The sequence below is a fragment of the Taudactylus pleione genome, unplaced genomic scaffold (assembly GCF_031769625.1).
Source record: "Taudactylus pleione unplaced genomic scaffold, aTauple2 ptg000680l, whole genome shotgun sequence".
Classification (NCBI taxonomy): Eukaryota; Metazoa; Chordata; class Amphibia; order Anura; family Myobatrachidae; genus Taudactylus; species Taudactylus pleione.
This window is the reverse complement of record NW_028285082.1, coordinates 53624-72680: the sequence shown is the minus strand read 5'-3', so window position 1 is coordinate 72680 and position 19057 is coordinate 53624. Positions and strand designations below refer to the sequence as shown.

At 34.9% G+C, this 19057-nt stretch overlaps 13 non-coding genes across 13 annotated transcripts; all 13 read right to left on the bottom strand.

Moving 5' to 3' along the window:
- Nucleotides 1-2010: 2010 nt before the first annotated feature.
- On the bottom strand, nucleotides 2011-2092 carry TRNAS-GCU (transfer RNA serine (anticodon GCU)). The gene has a single exon. It is a non-coding gene; the product is annotated as a tRNA-Ser (tRNA).
- Nucleotides 2093-3134: 1042 nt separating this feature from the next.
- On the bottom strand, nucleotides 3135-3216 carry TRNAS-GCU (transfer RNA serine (anticodon GCU)). Its single transcript has one exon. It is a non-coding gene; the product is annotated as a tRNA-Ser (tRNA).
- A 1456-nt stretch (nucleotides 3217-4672) lies between these two features.
- Nucleotides 4673-4754, bottom strand: TRNAS-GCU (transfer RNA serine (anticodon GCU)). Its single transcript has one exon. It is a non-coding gene; the product is annotated as a tRNA-Ser (tRNA).
- Nucleotides 4755-7429: 2675 nt separating this feature from the next.
- Nucleotides 7430-7511, bottom strand: TRNAS-GCU (transfer RNA serine (anticodon GCU)). Its single transcript has one exon. It is a non-coding gene; the product is annotated as a tRNA-Ser (tRNA).
- Nucleotides 7512-8552: 1041 nt separating this feature from the next.
- Nucleotides 8553-8634, bottom strand: TRNAS-GCU (transfer RNA serine (anticodon GCU)). The gene has a single exon. It is a non-coding gene; the product is annotated as a tRNA-Ser (tRNA).
- A 1047-nt stretch (nucleotides 8635-9681) lies between these two features.
- Nucleotides 9682-9763, bottom strand: TRNAS-GCU (transfer RNA serine (anticodon GCU)). The gene has a single exon. It is a non-coding gene; the product is annotated as a tRNA-Ser (tRNA).
- Nucleotides 9764-10705: 942 nt separating this feature from the next.
- TRNAS-GCU (transfer RNA serine (anticodon GCU)) lies at nucleotides 10706-10787 on the bottom strand. Its single transcript has one exon. It is a non-coding gene; the product is annotated as a tRNA-Ser (tRNA).
- Nucleotides 10788-11827: 1040 nt separating this feature from the next.
- TRNAS-GCU (transfer RNA serine (anticodon GCU)) lies at nucleotides 11828-11909 on the bottom strand. Its single transcript has one exon. It is a non-coding gene; the product is annotated as a tRNA-Ser (tRNA).
- A 1651-nt stretch (nucleotides 11910-13560) lies between these two features.
- On the bottom strand, nucleotides 13561-13642 carry TRNAS-GCU (transfer RNA serine (anticodon GCU)). Its single transcript has one exon. It is a non-coding gene; the product is annotated as a tRNA-Ser (tRNA).
- Nucleotides 13643-14683: 1041 nt separating this feature from the next.
- TRNAS-GCU (transfer RNA serine (anticodon GCU)) lies at nucleotides 14684-14765 on the bottom strand. Its single transcript has one exon. It is a non-coding gene; the product is annotated as a tRNA-Ser (tRNA).
- Nucleotides 14766-15805: 1040 nt separating this feature from the next.
- On the bottom strand, nucleotides 15806-15887 carry TRNAS-GCU (transfer RNA serine (anticodon GCU)). The gene has a single exon. It is a non-coding gene; the product is annotated as a tRNA-Ser (tRNA).
- A 1041-nt stretch (nucleotides 15888-16928) lies between these two features.
- Nucleotides 16929-17010, bottom strand: TRNAS-GCU (transfer RNA serine (anticodon GCU)). Its single transcript has one exon. It is a non-coding gene; the product is annotated as a tRNA-Ser (tRNA).
- Nucleotides 17011-18056: 1046 nt separating this feature from the next.
- On the bottom strand, nucleotides 18057-18138 carry TRNAS-GCU (transfer RNA serine (anticodon GCU)). Its single transcript has one exon. It is a non-coding gene; the product is annotated as a tRNA-Ser (tRNA).
- Nucleotides 18139-19057: the final 919 nt, after the last annotated feature.

The following is a 19057-nucleotide window of genomic DNA, read 5'->3' as shown; positions in this document are numbered from 1 at the left end:
TCTTTATACATTGTTAGTTGTGTTCTTATCAATATCACAGGCTTGTTAGCAAGTCCACTTTCAAGTGAGCCTTTGCTTAAAGAACATTTATTTTACTTGAAATGTAACCTATATTTGTGAACTACTGCACCATTATGTTGATCCATCACAAATGACAAAAAATCATAACATACAAATCTGGCCAATGACATGACTACTACTATAACAGTAATGGTAGATTTTCACTAAATGTGTTCTATGTATGTCTTTAATGAAAAGCATTGTTCATTGAAGTAGATTTCTTAATTGAACTAGTTTATTTTTGACATTTGAGTGTCTGCTTCACTTATGAAGCATTATTTGCAAAAATTCAATTTCCAAGCAAATAATTCCAAACCGACAAGGATGGGATTTGAACCCATGCGTGCAGAGCACAATCCATTGTGCTCTGCACGCATGGGTTCAAATCCCATCCTCATCGGTTTGGAATTGTTTGCTAGGAAATGGAATTTTTGCAAATAATGTTTTATAAGTGAAGTGAAGTCCATCGCCTTAACCACTCGGCCACCTCGTCTTTCTGGCACAAATAAAGAAGGGTTTTCTGACACCACTTGTCTTGTTTTAAATTAATTATTTATACATTATTGGTTGTGTTCTCATCAATATCACAGGCTTGTTATCAAGTCCACTTTCAAGTGAGCCTTTGCTTAAAGAACATTTATTTTACTTTAAACGTAACCTATATTTGTGAACTACTACACCATCATGTTGATCAATCACAAATGACAAAAAATCATAACATACACATCTGGCCAATGACATGCCTTCTACTATAACATTATCGTTAGATTTTCACTAAATGTGTGCTATGTATGTCTTTAATGAAAAGCATTGTTCATTGAACTAGATTTCTTAATTGAATTAGTTTATTTTTGACATTTGAGCGTCACTACACTTATGAAGCATTATTTGTAAAACTCCATTTCCAAGCATACAATTCCAAACCGACAATGATGGGAATTGAACTCATGCGTGCAGAGCACAATGGATTAGCAGTCCATCGCCTTAATCACTCGGCCACCTCGTCTTTCTGGCACAAAAAAGAAGGGTTTTCGGACACCACTTGTCATATTTTAAATCAATTCTTTATACTTTGTTGTTTGTGTTCTCATCAATATCACAGGCTTGTTAGCAAGTCCACTTTCAAGTGAGCCTTTGCTTAAAGAACATTTAATATACTTGAAATGTAACCTATATTTGTGAACTACTTCATCATCATGTTGATCCATCACAAATGACAAAAAATCATAACATACACATCTGGCCAATGACATGACTTATACTATAACAGTAATGGTAGATTTTCACTAAATGTGTGCTATGTATGTCTTTAATGAAAAGCATTGTTCATTGAAGTAGATTTCTTAATTGAATTAGTTTATTTTTGACATTTGAGTGTCACTTCACTTATAAAGCATTATTTGTTAAACTCCATTTCAAAGCATTCAATTCCAAACCGATAAAGATGGAATTTGAACCCATGCGTGCAGAGCACAATGGATTAGCAGTCCATCGCCTTAACCACTCGGCCACCTCGTCTTTCTGGCACAAAAGAGAAGGGTTTTCTGACACCACTTGTCATATTTTAAATCAATTCTTTATACATTGTTGGTTGTGCTCTCATCAATATCACAGGCTTGTTAGCAAGTCCACTTTCAAGTGAGCCTTTGCTTAAAGAACATTTATTTTACTTTAAACGTAACTTATATTTGTGAACTACTACACCATCATGTTGATCCATCACAAACAACAAAAAATCCTAACATACAAATCTGGCCAATGACAAGACTACTACTATAACAGTAATGGTAGATTTTCACTAAATGTGTTCTATGTATGTCTTTAATGAAAAACATTGTTCATTGAAGTAGATTTCTTAATTGAACTAGTTTATTTTTGACATTTGAGTGTCTGCTTCACTTATGAAGCATTATTTGCAAAAATTCCATTTCCAAGCAAATAATTCCAAACCGACGAGGATGGGATTTGAACCCATGCGTGCAGAGCACAATGGATTAGCAGTCCATCGCCTTAACCACTCGGCCACCTCGTCTTTCTGGCACAAAAAAGAAGGGTTTTCAAGACACCACTTGTCATATTTTAAATCAATTCTTTATACATTGTTGGTTGTGTTCTCATCAATATCACAGGCTTGTTAGCAAGTCCACTTTCAAGTGAGCCTTTGCTTAAATAACATTTATTTTACTTTAAATGTAACCTATATTTGTGAACTACTACACCATCATGTTGATCCATCACAAATGACAAAAAATCATAACTTACACATCTGGCCAATGACATGACTTCTACTATAACAGTAATGGTAGTTTTTCCCTAAATGTGTGCTATGAATGTCTTTAATGAAAAGCATTGTTCATTGAAGTAGATTTCTTAATTGAACTAGTATATTTTTGACATTTGAGTGTCAGCTTCACTTAAGAAGCATTATTTGCAAAAATTCCATTTCCAAGCAAACAATTCCAAACCGACGAGAATGGCATTTGAACCCATGCATGGAGAGCACAATGGATTGTGCTCTGCATGCATGGGTTCAAATCCCATCCTCGTTGGTTTGGAATTGTTTGCTTGGAAATGGAATTTTTGCAAATAATGCTTCATATGTGAAGTGAAGTTCATCGCCTTAACCACTCGGCCACCTCCTCATTCTGGCACAAATAAAGAAGGGTTTTCTGACACCACTTGTCTTGTTTTAAATCAATTATTTTTACTTTATTGGTTGTGTTCTCATCAATATCACAGGCTTGTTAGCATGTCCACATTCAAGTGAGCCTTTGCTTAAAGAACATTTATTTTACTTGAAATGTAACCTATATTTGTGAACTACTGCACCATCATGTTGATCCATCACAAATGACAAAAAAACATAACATACACATCTGGCCAATGACATGACTACTCCTATAACAGTAATGGTAGATTTTCACTAAATGTGTTCTATGTATGTCTTTAATGAAAAGCATTGTTCATTGAAGTAGATTTCTTAATTGAATTAGTTTATTTTTGACTTTTGAGTGTCAGCGTCACTTATGAAGCATTATTTGCAAAATTCCATTTCCAAGCAAGCAATTCCAAACTGACGAGGATGGGATTTGAACCCATGCGTGCAGAGCACAATGGATTAGCAGTCCATCGCCTTAACCACTCGGCCACCTCGTCTTTCTGGCACAAAAAAGAAGGGTTTTCTGACACCACTTGTCATATTTTAAATCAATTCTTTATACATTGTTAGTTGTGTTCTCATCAATATCACAGGCTTGTTAGCAAGTCCACTTTCAAGTGAGCCTTTGCTTAAAGAACATTTATTTTACTTGAAATGTAACCTATATTTGTGAACTACTGCACCATCATGTTGATCCATCACAAATGACAAAAAATCATAACATACACATCTGGCCAATGACATGCCTTCTACTATAACAGTATCGGTAGATTTTCACTAAATGTGTGCTATGTATGTCTTTAATGAAAAGCATTGTTCATTGAACTAGATTTCTTAATTGAATTAGTTTATTTTTGACATTTGAGTGTCACTACACTTGTGAAGAGTTATTTGTAAAACTCCATTTCCAAGCATACAATTCCAAACCGACAATGATGGGATTTGAACTCATGCGTGCAGAGCACAATGGATTAGCAGTCCATCGCCTTAACCACTCGGCCACCTCGTCTTTCTGGCACAAAAAAGAAGGGTTTTCGGACACCACTTGTCATATTTTAAATCAATTCTTTATACTTTGTTGGTTGTGTTCTCATCAATATCACAGGCTTGTTAGCAAGTCCACTTTCAAGTGAGCCTTTGCTTAAAGAACATTTAATATACTTGAAATGTAACCTATATTTGTGAACTACTGCATCATCATGTTGATCCATCACAAATGACAAAAAATCATAACATACACATCTGGCCAATGACATGACTTCTACTATAACAGTAATGGTAGATTTTCACTAAATGTGTGCTATGTATGTCTTTAATGAAAAGCATTGTTCATTGAAGTAGATTTCTTAATTGATTCAGTTTATTTTTGACATTTGAGTGTCACTTCACTTATAAAGCATTATTTGTTAAACTCCATTTCAAAGCATTCAATTCCAAACCGATAAAGATGGGATTTGAACCCATGCGTGCAGAGCGCAATGGATTAGCAGTCCATCGCCTAAACCACTCGGCCACCTCGTCTTTCTGGCACAAATAAAGAAGGGTTTTCTGACACCACTTGTCTTGTTTTAAATCAATTATTTATACATTATTGGTTGTGTTCTCATCAATATCACAGGCTTGTTAGCAAGACCACTTTCAAGTGAGCCTTTGCTTAAAGAACATTTATTTTACTTTAAACGTAACCTATATTTGTGAACTACAACACCATCATGTTGATCCATCACAAACGACAAAAAATCATAACATACACATCTGGCCAATGACATGACTACTCCTATAACAGTAATGGTAGATTTTCACTAAATGTGTTCTATGTATGTCTTTAATGAAAAGCATTGTTCATTGAAGTAGATTTCTTAATAGAATTAGTTTATTTTTGACTTTTGAGTGTCAGCTTCACTTATGAAGCATTATTTGCAAAATTCCATTTCCAAGCAAACAATTCCAAAATGACGAGGATGGGATTTGAACCCATGCGTGCAGAGCACAATGGATTAGCAGTCCATCGCCTTAACCACTCGGCCACCTCGTCTTTCTGGCACAAAAAAGAAGGGTTTTCTGACACCACTTGTTATATTTTAAATCAATTCTTTATACATTGTTAGTTGTGTTCTTATCAATATCACAGGCTTGTTAGCAAGTCCACTTTCAAGTGAGCCTTTGCTTAAAGAACATTTATTTTACTTGAAATGTAACCTATATTTGTGAACTACTGCACCATTATGTTGATCCATCACAAATGACAAAAAATCATAACATACAAATCTGGCCAATGACATGACTACTACTATAACAGTAATGGTAGATTTTCACTAAATGTGTTCTATGTATGTCTTTAATGAAAAGCATTGTTCATTGAAGTAGATTTCTCAATTGAACTAATTTATTTTTGACATTTGAGTGTCTGCTTCACTTATGAAGCATTATTTGCAAAAATTCAATTTCCAAGCAAATAATTCCAAACCGACAAGGATGGGATTTGAACCCATGCGTGCAGAGCACAATCCATTGTGCTCTGCACGCATGGGTTCAAATCCCATCCTCATCGGTTTGGAATTGTTTGCTAGGAAATGGAATTTTTGCAAATAATGTTTTATAAGTGAAGTGAAGTCCATCGCCTTAACCACTCGGCCACCTCGTCTTTCTGGCACAAATAAAGAAGGGTTTTCTGACACCACTTGTCTTGTTTTAAATTAATTATTTATACATTATTGGTTGTGTTCTCATCAATATCACAGGCTTGTTATCAAGTCGACTTTCAAGTGAGCCTTTGCTTAAAGAACATTTATTTTACTTTAAACGTAACCTATATTTGTGAACTACTACACCATCATGTTGATCAATCACAAATGACAAAAAATCATAACATACACATCTGGCCAATGACATGCCTTCTACTATAACATTATCGTTAGATTTTCACTAAATGTGTGCTATGTATGTCTTTAATGAAAAGCATTGTTCATTGAACTAGATTTCTTAATTGAATTAGTTTATTTTTGACATTTGAGCGTCACTACACTTATGAAGCATTATTTGTAAAACTCCATTTCCAAGCATACAATTCCAAACCGACAATGATGGGATTTGAACTCATGCGTGCAGAGCTCAATGGATTAGCAGTCCATCGCCTTAATCACTCGGCCACCTCGTCTTTCTGGCACAAAAAAGAAGGGTTTTCGGACACCACTTGTCATATTTTAAATCAATTCTTTATACTTTGTTGTTTGTGTTCTCATCAATATCACAGGCTTGTTAGCAAGTCCACTTTCAAGTGAGCCTTTGCTTAAAGAACATTTAATATACTTGAAATGTAACCTATATTTGTGAACTACTTCATCATCATGTTGATCCATCACAAATGACAAAAAATCATAACATACACATCTGGCCAATGACATGACTTATACTATAACAGTAATGGTAGATTTTCACTAAATGTGTGCTATGTATGTCTTTAATGAAAAGCATTGTTCATTGAAGTAGATTTCTTAATTGAATTAGTTTATTTTTGACATTTGAGTGTCACTTCACTTATAAAGCATTATTTGTTAAACTCCATTTCAAAGCATTCAATTCCAAACCGATAAAGATGGAATTTGAACCCATGCGTGCAGAGCACAATGGATTAGCAGTCCATCGCCTTAACCACTCGGCCACCTCGTCTTTCTGGCACAAAAGAGAAGGGTTTTCTGACACCACTTGTCATATTTTAAATCAATTCTTTATACATTGTTGGTTGTGCTCTCATCAATATCACAGGCTTGTTAGCAAGTCCACTTTCAAGTGAGCCTTTGCTTAAAGAACATTTATTTTACTTTAAACGTAACTTATATTTGTGAACTACTACACCATCATGTTGATCCATCACAAACAACAAAAAATCCTAACATACAAATCTGGCCAATGACAAGACTACTACTATAACAGTAATGGTAGATTTTCACTAAATGTGTTCTATGTATGTCTTTAATGAAAAACATTGTTCATTGAAGTAGATTTCTTAATTGAACTAGTTTATTTTTGACATTTGAGTGTCTGCTTCACTTATGAAGCATTATTTGCAAAAATTCCATTTCCAAGCAAATAATTCCAAACCGACGAGGATGGGATTTGAACCCATGGATGCAGAGCACAATGGATTGTGCTCTGCACGCATGGGTTCAAATCCCATCCTCATCGGTTTGGAATTGTTTGTTAGGAAATGGAATTTTTGCAAATAATGTTTTATAAGTGAAGTGAAGTCCATCGCCTTAACCACTCGGCCACCTCGTCTTTCTGACACAAATAAAGAAGGGTTTTCTGACACCACTTGTCTTGTTTTAAATCAATTATTTATACATTATTGGTTGTGTTCTCATCAATATCACAGGCTTGTTAGCAAGACCACTTTCAAGTGAGCCTTTGCTTAAAGAACATTTATTTTACTTTAAACGTAACCTATATTTGTGAACTACAACACCATCATGTTGATCCATCACAAACGACAAAAAATCATAACATACACATCTGGCCAATGACATGACTACTCCTATAACAGTAATGGTAGATTTTCACTAAATGTGTTCTATGTTTGTCTTTAATGAAAAGCATTGTTCATTGAAGTAGATTTCTTAATAGAATTAGTTTATTTTTGACTTTTGAGTGTCAGCTTCACTTATGAAGCATTATTTGCAAAATTCCATTTCCAAGCAAACAATTCCAAAACGACGAGGATGGGATTTGAACCCATGCGTGCAGAGCACAATGGATTAGCAGTCCATCGCCTTAACCACTCGGCCACCTCGTCTTTCTGGCACAAAAAAGAAGGGTTTTCTGACACCACTTGTTATATTTTAAATCAATTCTTTATACATTGTTAGTTGTGTTCTTATCAATATCACAGGCTTGTTAGCAAGTCCACTTTCAAGTGAGCCTTTGCTTAAAGAACATTTATTTTACTTGAAATGTAACCTATATTTGTGAACTACTGCACCATCATGTTGATCCATCACAAATGACAAAAAATCATAACATACAAATCTGGCCAATGACATGACTACTACTATAACAGTAATGGTAGATTTTCACTAAATGTGTTCTATGTATGTCTTTAATGAAAAGCATTGTTCATTGAAGTAGATTTCTTAATTGAACTAGTTTATTTTTGACATTTGAGTGTCTGCTTCACTTATGAAGCATTATTTGCAAAAATTCAATTTCCAAGCAAATAATTCCAAACCGACAAGGATGGGATTTGAACCCATGCGTGCAGAGCACAATCCATTGTGTTCTGCATGCATGGGTTCAAATCCCATCCTCATCGGTTTGGAATTGTTTGCTAGGAAATGGAATTTTTGCAAATAATGTTTTATAAGTGAAGTGAAGTCCATCGCCTTAACCACTCGGCCACCTCGTCTTTCTGGCACAAATAAAGAAGGGTTTTCTGACACCACTTGTCTTGTTTTAAATTAATTATTTATACATTATTGGTTGTGTTCTCATCAATATCACAGGCTTGTTAGCAATTCCACTTTCAAGTGAGCCTTTGCTTAAAGAACATTTATTTTACTTTAAACATAACCTATATTTGTGAACTACTACACCAGCATGTTGATCCATCACAAACGACAAAAAATCATAACATACACATCAGGCCAATGACATGACTTCTACTATAACAGTAATGGTAGATTTTCACTAAATGTGTGCTATGTATGTCTTTAATGAAAAGCATTGTTCATTGATGTAGATTTCTTAATTGAATTAGTTTATTTTTGACTTTTGAGTGTCAGCTTCACTTATGAAGCATTATTTGCAAAATTCCATTTCCAAGCAAACAATTCCCAACCGACGAGGATGGGATTTGAACCCATGCGTGCAGAGCACAATGGATTAGCAGTCCATCGCCTTAACCACTCGGCCACCTCGTCTTTCTGGCACAAAAAAGAAGGGTTTTCAAGACACCACTTGTCATATTTTAAATCAATTCTTTATACATTGTTGGTTGTGTTCTCATCAATATCACAGGCTTGTTAGCAAGTCCACTTTCAAGTGAGCCTTTGCTTAAATAACATTTATTTTACTTTAAATGTAACCTATATTTGTGAACTACTACACCATCATGTTGATCCATCACAAATGACAAAAAATCATAACTTACACATTTGGCCAATGACATGACTTCTACTATAACAGTAATGGTAGTTTTTCCCTAAATGTGTGCTATGAATGTCTTTAATGAAAAGCATTGTTTATTGAAGTAGATTTCTTAATTGAACTAGTATATTTTTGACATTTGAGTGTCAGGTTCACTTAAGAAGCATTATTTGCAAAAATTCCATTTCCAAGCAAACAATTCCAAACCGACGAGAATGGGATTTGAACCCATGCATGGAGAGCACAATGGATTGTGCTCTGCATGCATGGGTTCAAATCCCATCCTCGTTGGTTTGGAATTGTTTGCTTGGAAATGGAATTTTTGCAAATAATGCTTCATATGTGAAGTGAAGTGAAGTTCATCGCCTTAACCACTCGGCCACCTCCTCATTCTGGCACAAATAAAGAAGGGTTTTCTGACACCACTTGTCTTGTTTTAAATCAATTATTTTTACTTTATTGGTTGTGTTCTCATCAATATCACAGGCTTGTTAGCATGTCCACATTCAAGTGAGCCTTTGCTTAAAGAACATTTATTTTACTTGAAATGTAATCTATATTTGTGAACTACTGCACCATCATGTTGATCCATCACAAATGACAAAAAAACATAACATACACATCTGGCCAATGACATGACTACTCCTATAACAGTAATGGTAGATTTTCACTAAATGTGTTCTATGTATGTCTTTAATGAAAAGCATTGTTCATTGAAGTAGATTTCTTAATTGAATTAGTTTATTTTTGACTTTTGAGTGTCAGCGTCACTTATGAAGCATTATTTGCAAAATTCCATTTCCAAGCAAGCAATTCCAAACCGACGAGGATGGGATTTGAACCCATGCGTGCAGAGCACAATGGATTAGCAGTCCATCGCCTTAACCACTCGGCCACCTCGTCTTTCTGGCACAAAAAAGAAGGGTTTTCTGACACCACTTGTCATATTTTAAATCAATTCTTTATACATTGTTAGTTGTGTTCTCATCAATATCACAGGCTTGTTAGCAAGTCCACTTTCAAGTGAGCCTTTGCTTAAAGAACATTTATTTTACTTGAAATGTAACCTATATTTGTGAACTACTGCACCATCATGTTGATCCATCACAAATGACAAAAAATCATAACATACACATCTGGCCAATGACATGCCTTCTACTATAACAGTATCGGTAGATTTTCACTAAATGTGTGCTATGTATGTCTTTAATGAAAAGCATTGTTCATTGAACTAGATTTCTTAATTGAATTAGTTTATTTTTGACATTTGAGTGTCACTACACTTATGAAGCATTATTTGTAAAACTCCATTTCCAAGCATACAATTCCAAACCGACAATGATGGGATTTGAACTCATGCGTGCAGAGCACAATGGATTAGCAGTCCATCGCCTTAACCACTCGGCCACCTCGTCTTTCTGGCACAAAAAAGAAGGGTTTTCGGACACCACTTGTCATATTTTAAATCAATTCTTTATACTTTGTTGGTTGTGTTCTCATCAATATCACAGGCTTGTTAGCAAGTCCACTTTCAAGTGAGCCTTTGCTTAAAGAACATTTAATATACTTGAAATGTAACCTATATTTGTGAACTACTTCATCATCATGTTGATCCATCACAAATGACAAAAAATCATAACATACACATCTGGCCAATGACATGACTTATACTATAACAGTAATGGTAGATTTTCAATAAATGTGTGCTATGTATGTCTTTAATGAAAAGCATTGTTCATTGAAGTAGATTTCTTAATTGAATTAGTTTATTTTTGACATTTGAGTGTCACTTCACTTATAAAGCATTATTTGTTAAACTCCATTTCAAAGCATTCAATTCCAAACCGATAAAGATGGGATTTGAACCCATGCGTGCAGAGCACAATGGATTAGCAGTCCATCGCCTTAACCACTCGGCCACCTCGTCTTTCTGGCACAGAAGAGAAGGGTTTTCTGACACCACTTGTCATATTTTAAATCAATTCTTTATACATTGTTGGTTGTGTTCTCATCAATATCACAGGCTTGTTAGCAAGTCCACTTTCAAGTGAGCCTTTGCTTAAAGAACATTTATTTTACTTTAAACGTAACTTATATTTGTGAACTACTACACCATCATGTTGATCCATCACAAACAACAAAAAATCATAACATACAAATCTGGCCAATGACAAGACTACTACTATAACAGTAATGGTAGATTTTCACTAAATGTGTTCTATGTATGTCTTTAATGAAAAACATTGTTCATTGAAGTAGATTTCTTAATTGAACTAGTTTATTTTTGACATTTGAGTGTCTGCTTCACTTATGAAGCATTATTTGTAAAATTCCATTTCCAAGCATATAATTCCAAACCGACAAGGATGGGATTTGAACCCATGCGTGCAGAGCACAATCCATTGTGCTCTGCACGCATGGATTCAAATCCCATCCTCATCGGTGTGGAATTGTTTGCTAGGAAATGGAATTTTTGCAAATAATGTTTTATAAGTGAAGTGAAGTCCATCGCCTTAACCACTCGGCCACCTCGTCTTTCTGGCACAAATAAAGAAGGGTTTTCTGACACCACTTGTCTTGTTTTAAATCAATTATTTATACATTATTGGTTGTGTTCTCATCAATATCACAGGCTTGTTAGCATGTCCACATTCAAGTGAACCTTTGCTTAAAGAACATTTATTTTACTTGAAATGTAACCTATATTTGTGAACTACTGCACCATCATGTTGATCCATCACAAATGACAAAAAAACATAACATACACATCTGGCCAATGACATGACTACTCCTATAACAGTAATGGTAGATTTTCACTAAATGTGTTCTATGTATGTCTTTAATGAAAAGCATTGTTCATTGAAGTAGATTTCTTAATTGAATTAGTTTATTTTTGACTTTTGAGTGTCAGCTTCACTTATGAAGCATTATTTGCAAAATTCCATTTCCAAGCAAACAATTCCAAACCGACGAGGATGGGATTTGAGCCCATGCGTGCAGAGCACAATGGATTAGCAGTCCATCGCCTTAACCACTCGGCCACCTCGTCTTTCTGGCACAAAAAAGAAGGGTTTTCTGACACCACTTGTCATATTTTAAATCAATTCTTTATACATTGTTAGTTGTGTTCTCATCAATATCACAGGCTTGTTAGCAAGTCCACTTTCAAGTGAGCCTTTGCTTAAAGAACATTTATTTTACTTGAAATGTAACCTATATTTGTGAACTACTGCACCATCATGTTGATCCATCACAAATGACAAAAAATCATAACATACAAATCTGGCCAATGACATGACTACTACTATAACAGTAATGGTAGATTTTCACTAAATGTGTTCTATGTATGTCTTTAATGAAAAGCATTGTTCATTGAAGTAGATTTCTTAATTGAACTAGTTTATTTTTGACATTTGAGTGTCTGCTTCACTTATGAAGCATTATTTGCAAAAATTCCATTTCCAAGCAAATAATTCCAAACCGACGAGGATGGGATTTGAACCCATGGATGCAGAGCACAATGGATTGTGCTCTGCACGCATGGGTTCAAATCCCATCCTCATCGGTTTGGAATTGTTTGTTAGGAAATGGAATTTTTGCAAATAATGTTTTATAAGTGAAGTGAAGTCCATCGCCTTAACCACTCGGCCACCTCGTCTTTCTGGCACAAATAAAGAAGGGTTTTCTGACACCACTTGTCTTGTTTTAAATCAATTATTTATACATTATTGGTTGTGTTCTCATCAATATCACAGGCTTGTTAGCAAGACCACTTTCAAGTGAGCCTTTGCTTAAAGAACATTTATTTTACTTTAAACGTAACCTATATTTGTGAACTACAACACCATCATGTTGATCCATCACAAACGACAAAAAATCAAAACATACACATCTGGCCAATGACATGACTACTCCTATAACAGTAATGGTAGATTTTCACTAAATGTGTTCTATGTATGTCTTTAATGAAAAGCATTGTTCATTGAAGTAGATTTCTTAATTGAACTAGTTTATTTTTGACATTTGAATGTCTGCTTCACTTATGAAGCATTATTTGCAAAAAATCAATTTCCAAGCAAATAATTCCAAACCGACGAGGATGGGATTTGAACCCATGGATGCAGAGCACAATGGATTGTGCTCTGCACGCATGGGTTCAAATCCCATCCTCATCGGTTTGGAATTGTTTGCTAGGAAATGGAATTTTTGCAAATAATGTTTTATAAGTGAAGTGAAGTCCATCGCCTTAACCACTCGGCCACCTCGTCTTTCTGGCACAAATAAAGAAGGGTTTTCTGACACCACTTGTCTTGTTTTAAATTAATTATTTATACATTATTGGTTGTGTTCTCATCAATATCACAGGCTTGTTAGCAAGTCCACTTTCAAGTGAGCCTTTGCTTAAAGAACATTTATTTTACTTTAAACGTAACCTATATTTGTGAACTACTACACCATCATGTTGATCAATCACAAACGACAAAAAATCATAACATACACATCTGGCCAATGACATGACTACTCCTATAACAGTAATGGTAGATTTTCACTAAATGTGTTCTATGTATGTCTTTAATGAAAAGCATTGTTCATTGAAGTAGATTTCTTAATTGAATTAGTTTATTTTTGACTTTTGAGTGTCAGCTTCACTTATGAAGCATTATTTGCAAAATTCCATTTCCAAGCAAACAATTCCAAACCGACGAGGATGGGATTTGAGCCCATGCGTGCAGAGCACAATGGATTAGCAGTCCATCGCCTTAACCACTCGGCCACCTCGTCTTTCTGGCACAAAAAAGAAGGGTTTTCTGACACCACTTGTCATATTTTAAATCAATTCTTTATACATTGTTAGTTGTGTTCTCATCAATATCACAGGCTTGTTAGCAAGTCCACTTTCAAGTGAGCCTTTGCTTAAAGAACATTTATTTTACTTGAAATGTAACCTATATTTGTGAACTACTGCACCATCATGTTGATCCATCACAAATGACAAAAAATCATAACATACAAATCTGGCCAATGACATGACTACTACTATAACAGTAATGGTAGATTTTCACTAAATGTGTTCTATGTATGTCTTTAATGAAAAGCATTGTTCATTGAAGTAGATTTCTTAATTGAACTAGTTTATTTTTGACATTTGAGTGTCTGCTTCACTTATGAAGCATTATTTGCAAAAATTCCATTTCCAAGCAAATAATTCCAAACCGACGAGGATGGGATTTGAACCCATGGATGCAGAGCACAATGGATTGTGCTCTGCACGCATGGGTTCAAATCCCATCCTCATCGGTTTGGAATTGTTTGTTAGGAAATGGAATTTTTGCAAATAATGTTTTATAAGTGAAGTGAAGTCCATCGCCTTAACCACTCGGCCACCTCGTCTTTCTGGCACAAATAAAGAAGGGTTTTCTGACACCACTTGTCTTGTTTTAAATCAATTATTTATACATTATTGGTTGTGTTCTCATCAATATCACAGGCTTGTTAGCAAGACCACTTTCAAGTGAGCCTTTGCTTAAAGAACATTTATTTTACTTTAAACGTAACCTATATTTGTGAACTACAACACCATCATGTTGATCCATCACAAACGACAAAAAATCAAAACATACACATCTGGCCAATGACATGACTACTCCTATAACAGTAATGGTAGATTTTCACTAAATGTGTTCTATGTATGTCTTTAATGAAAAGCATTGTTCATTGAAGTAGATTTCTTAATTGAATTAGTTTATTTTTGACTTTTGAGTGTCAGCTTCACTTATGAAGCATTATTTGCAAAATTCCATTTCCAAGCAAACAATTCCAAACCGACGAGGATGGGATTTGAACCCATGCGTTCAGAGCACAATGGATTAGCAGTCCATCGCCTTAACCACTCGGCCACCTCGTCTTTCTGGCACATAAAAGAAGGGTTTTCTGACACCACTTGTTATATTTTAAATCAATTCTTTATACATTGTTAGTTGTGTTCTTATCAATATCACAGGCTTGTTAGCAAGTCCACTTTCAAGTGAGCCTTTGCTTAAAGAACATTTATTTTACTTGAAATGTAACCTATATTTGTGAACAACTGCACCATCATGTTGATCCATCACAAATGACAAAAAATCATAACATACACATCTGGCCAATGATATGACTTCTACTATAACAGTAATGGTAGATTTTCACTAAATGTGTGCTATGTATGTCTTTAATGAAAAGCATTGTTCATTGAACTAGATTTCTTAAATGAATTAGTTTATTTTTGACATTTGAGTGTCTGCTTCACTTATGAAGCATTATTTGTAAAATTCCATTTCCAAGCATATAATTCCAAACCGACAAGGATGGGATTTGAACCCATGCGTGCAGAGCACAATCCATTGTGCTCTGCACGCATGGATTCCAATCCCATCCTCATCGGTGTGGAATTGTTTGCTAGGAAATGAAATTTTTGCAAATAATGTTTTATAAGTGAAGTGAAGTCCATCGCCTTAACCACTCGGCCACCTCGTCTTTCTGGCACAAATAAAGAAGGGTTTTCTGACACCACTTGTCTTGTTTTAAATCAATTATTTATACATTATTGGTTGTGTTCTCATCAATATCACAGGCTTGTTAGCATGTCCACATTCAAGTGAGCCTTTGCTTAAAGAACATTTATTTTACTTGAAATGTAACCTATATTTGTGAACTACTGCACCATCATGTTGATCCATCACAAATGACAAAAAAACATAACATACACATCTGGCCAATGACATGACTACTCCTATAACAGTAATGGTAGATTTTCACTAAATGTGTTCTATGTATGTCTTTAATGAAAAGCATTGTTCATTGAAGTAGATTTCTTAATTGAATTAGTTTATTTTTGACTTTTGAGTGTCAGCTTCACTTATGAAGCATTATTTGCAAAATTCCATTTCCAAGCAAACAATTCCAAACCGACGAGGATGGGATTTGAGCCCATGCGTGCAGAGCACAATGGATTAGCAGTCCATTGCCTTAACCACTCGGCCACCTCGTCTTTCTGGCACAAAAAAGAAGGGTTTTCTGACACCACTTGTCATATTTTAAATCAATTCTTTATACATTGTTAGTTGTGTTCTCATCAATATCACAGGCTTGTTAGCAAGTCCACTTTCAAGTGAGCCTTTGCTTAAAGAACATTTATTTTACTTGAAATGTAACCTATATTTGTGAACTACTGCACCATCATGTTGATCCATCACAAATGACAAAAAATCATAACATACAAATCTGGCCAATGACATGACTACTACTATAACAGTAATGGTAGATTTTCACTAAATGTGTTCTATGTATGTCTTTAATGAAAAGCATTGTTCATTGAAGTAGATTTCTTAATTGAACTAGTTTATTTTTGACATTTGAATGTCTGCTTCACTTATGAAGCATTATTTGCAAAAAATCAATTTCCAAGCAAATAATTCCAAACCGACGAGGATGGGATTTGAACCCATGGATGCAGAGCACAATGGATTGTGCTCTGCACGCATGGGTTCAAATCCCATCCTCATCGGTTTGGAATTGTTTGCTAGGAAATGGAATTTTTGCAAATAATGTTTTATAAGTGAAGTGAAGTCCATCGCCTTAACCACTCGGCCACCTCGTCTTTCTGGCACAAATAAAGAAGGGTTTTCTGACACCACTTGTCTTGTTTTAAATTAATTATTTATACATTATTGGTTGTGTTCTCATCAATATCACAGGCTTGTTAGCAAGTCCACTTTCAAGTGAGCCTTTGCTTAAAGAACATTTATTTTACTTTAAACGTAACCTATATTTGTGAACTACTACACCATCATGTTGATCAATCACAAACGACAAAAAATCATAACATACACATCTGGCCAATGACATGACTACTCCTATAACAGTAATGGTAGATTTTCACTAAATGTGTTCTATGTATGTCTTTAATGAAAAGCATTGTTCATTGAAGTAGATTTCTTTATTGAATTAGTTTATTTTTGACTTTTGAGTGTCAGCTTCACTTATGAAGCATTATTTGCAAAATTCCATTTCCAAGCAAACAATTCCAAACCGACGAGGATGGGATTTGAACCCATGCGTGCAGAGCACAATGGATTAGCAGTTCATCGCCTTAACCACTCGGCCACCTCGTCTTTCTGGCACAAAAAAGAAGGGTTTTCTGACACCACTTGTCATATTTTAAATCAATTCTTTATACATTGTTAGTTGTGTTCTCATCAATATCACAGGCTTGTTAGCAAGTCCACTTTCAAGTGAGCCTTTGCTTAAAGAACATTTATTTTACTTGAAATGTAACCTGTATTTGTGAACTACTGCACCATCATGTTGATCCATCACAAATGACAAAAAATCATAACTTACACATCTGGCCAATGACATGACTTCTACTATAACAGTAATGGTAGTTTTTCCCTAAATGTGTGCTATGAATGTCTTTAATGAAAAGCATTGTTTATTGAAGTAGATTTCTTAATTGAACTAGTATATTTTTGACATTTGAGTGTCAGCTTCACTTAAGAAGCATTATTTGCAAAAATTCCATTTCCAAGCAAACAATTCCAAACCGACGAGGATGGGATTTGAACCCATGCATGGAGAGCACAATGGATTGTGCTCTGCATGCATGGGTTCAAATCCCATCCTCGTTGGTTTGGAATTGTTTGCTTGGAAATGGAATTTTTGCAAATAATGCTATATATGTGAAGTGAAGTGAAGTTCATCGCCTTAACTACTCGGCCACCTCCTCATTCTGGCACAAATAAAGAAGGGTTTTCTGACACCACTTGTATTGTTTTAAATCAATTATTTATACATTATTGGTTGTGTTCTCATCAATACAACAGGCTTGTTAGCATGTCCACATTCAAGTGAGCCTTTGCTTAAAGAACATTTATTTTACTTGAAATGTAACCTATATTTGTGAACTACTGCACCGTCATGTTGATCCATCACAAATGACAAAAAAACATAACATACACATCTGGCCAATGACATGACTACTCCTATAACAGTAATGGTAGATTTTCACTAAATGTGTTCTATGTATGTCTCTAATGAAAAGCATTGTTCATTGAAGAGGATTTCTTAATTGAATTAGTTTATTTTTGACTTTTGAGTGTCAGCTTCACTTATGAAGCATTATTTGCAAAATTCCATTTCCAAGCTAACAATTCCAAACCGACGAGGATGGGATTTGAACCCATGCGTGCAGAGCACAATGGATTAGCAGTCCATCGCCTTAACCACTCGGCCACCTCGTCTTTCTGGCACAAAAAAGAAGGGTTTTCTGACACCACTTGTCATATTTTAAATCAATTCTTTATACATTGTTAGTTGTGTTCTCATCAATATCACAGGCTTGTTAGCAAGTCCACTTTCAAGTGAGCCTTTGCTTAAAGAACATTTATTTTACTTGAAATGTAACCTATATTTGTGAACTACTGCACCATCATGTTGATCCATCACAAATGACAAAAAATCATAACATACACATCTGGCCAATGACATGACTTCTACTATAACAGTATCGGTAGATTTTCACTAAATGTGTGCTATGTATGTCTTTAATGAAAAGCATTGTTCATTGAAGAGATTTCTTAATTGAATTAGTTTATTTTTGACATTTGATTGTCACTACACTTATGAAGCATTATTTGTAAAACTCCATTTCCAAGCATACAATTCCAAACCGACAAGGATGGGATTTGAATCCATGCGTGCAGAGCTCAAAGGATTAGCAGTCCATCGCCTTAACCACTCGGCCACCTCGTCTTTCTGGCACAAATAAAGAAGGGTTTTCTGACACCACTTGTCATATTTTAAATCAATTCTTTATACATTGTTGGTTGTGTTCTCAGCAATATCACAGGCTTGTTAGCAATTCCACTTTCAAGTGAGCCTTTGCTTAAAGAACATTTATTTGACTTTAAACATAACCTATATTTGTGAACTACTACACCAGCATGTTGATCCATCACAAACGACAAAAAATCATAACATACACATCTGGCCAATGACATGACTTCTACTATAACAGTAATGGTAGATTTTCACTAAATGTGTGCTATGTATGTCTTTAATGAAAAGCATTGTTCATTGAAGTAGATTTCTTAATTGAATTAGTTTATTTTTGACTTTTGAGTGTCAGCTTCACTTATGAAGCATTATTTGCAAAATTCC